The sequence below is a fragment of the Haliaeetus leucocephalus genome, unplaced genomic scaffold (genome assembly GCF_000737465.1).
Source record: "Haliaeetus leucocephalus isolate CR32 unplaced genomic scaffold, Haliaeetus_leucocephalus-4.0 Scaffold339, whole genome shotgun sequence".
NCBI lineage: Eukaryota > Metazoa > Chordata > Aves > Accipitriformes > Accipitridae > Haliaeetus > Haliaeetus leucocephalus.
In genome coordinates, this window is record NW_010972775.1 from 9,997,704 (window position 1) to 9,999,284 (window position 1,581).

The window sequence follows — 1,581 nt, forward strand, 5'->3', positions numbered from 1 at the left end:
CGTAGCGGGCCAGTACTGGAGCCTCGGTAATGCACCGCCGAGAGGAGTCCGTGCGTTTGCTTTGTGCTGGGGGCGGCGGGCTCCAGTGGCAGCGCCCGGCGAGGCTCGGCGCCGGCGCTGGCTCCGCGTCCCGCTCGGGTTGGGTTAGGTGTGCTGGGCGTAGGGCTTTCCGCCAAACGAGACGAGCGTGGCGTGTGAGTGGTGGCCGAGAAAGGCCGTGGGCTAAAATCGTTAGGTTTTTTTTAATTATTATTATTATTTTTTTGTAACTGGTTGTAATTATCGTTAGGCCGTGGAGTTTGAATTTTCGCGTGGATGCCTCTGCGTGAGACACGCAGTCCGTGCCGTGTCTCCGCGCTGCTCCAGAGCAGCGTTTGCTGGCTCGGTGTGCTCCCGAGCGCGGCTCCCGTATTGTCTGCTCGGAGACTGCCGTCCCGTTCGGTACCTGCTCGCCGCCGCCGCCTCCCCAAACCCGCCAGCCTGCGCTCCCAGTGCAGAGCCCGGCTTTAATACGCCCTGAGTGAGGGTTTGTTAATTAAGTGATAGGTCTCCATTAATTTGTCCCCGGAGAACGAGAGACGGTCAATCCGAGTCGGAGCCGGGCTCGCTGATCCGTTTCACGGCCAAAAAATAAGGGAAGGGCCAACTCTTTCTCCTTTCAAATGCACAAACGGTCCCTGCGCTTTCGACTACCACGACGGTGGGAACCGGGAGGCGCTTCCCGACGGTGCGGGGACCCGGCTGGGCCACCCCCGTGCTCCTTGCCTGGTTTCAGCCAAGCTCCTCGGTTCTGAAGCCTAAAGCGGTGCTAGGAAGGGCCCGTAGCGGGATCCCCCTCCTCTGCTGTAGCTGGCCCTGCGGTGCACGCCGGTGGGAGGACGTTGCTCTCTTTGGCTTCCACTCCTGCGGAGTCAGTTTCAAAGGTCTGAGCTCTCAGAAAATGCCCTTTCCGCCTTCCCTTCCTCAACAACCACCCCGCCAGGAGAAAACCCTCGTCTTGCTGGTGCTGCCCGGGAGAGGAGGATGGAGTTTGTGTTTCCCATGTCCCTGTAACGATTGCTAAGGCGAACTTTCTTCGATTTGGAGCGTTTTTTTACGACAATTCGGTCGACCTGAATCTCCGCTCATTTGCATAGATCGATACTGGAAACAACCCCTCTCTTCGGAGTCTGCTGGCATCCCCTCCCTGGCGCTGCCGGCCGGGAAGCTCTGCCAGCCCCGGCGGGAGGGAAGGCGGCAGCTCCCCGCGGCGCGGCCGCTTTCTGCCGGCGGACGGCCGCGCTCTGCCCAGCTGCCGGGTCCGGAGAGACCCATTGTTCGCTTCTGCCCCCAAACCGCCCCTTCCTCCAGCCACCCCCCGCGCTGCCCTCGCATAAACGGATCCCGGTAATCCCGTTAGAGGGACAAAGCCTCATTATTCCGCCTTCCCTTTCCGATGAAACCCGAAAGCTGGCACCTTACGGAAAAGGCCTCCCCGGGGCGAACCGGGGCGCGCCGCCGGGGGGGGGGGGGGGGGGGAAGCCGGGGAGGGCCGCCCGCGTCCGAGCGTCCCCGCGTCCCCCGCAGCCGGCCCGGGCGGCG

The 1,581-nt window shown here is 62.7% G+C and overlaps 1 protein-coding gene across 1 annotated transcript in view; it reads left to right on the top strand.

The window, feature by feature from the left end:
- ONECUT1 (one cut homeobox 1) overlaps positions 1-1,581 on the top strand; it is a 16,620-nt gene that overhangs the window by 1,900 nt on the left and 13,139 nt on the right. The gene's annotated exons all lie outside the window — the stretch shown is intronic.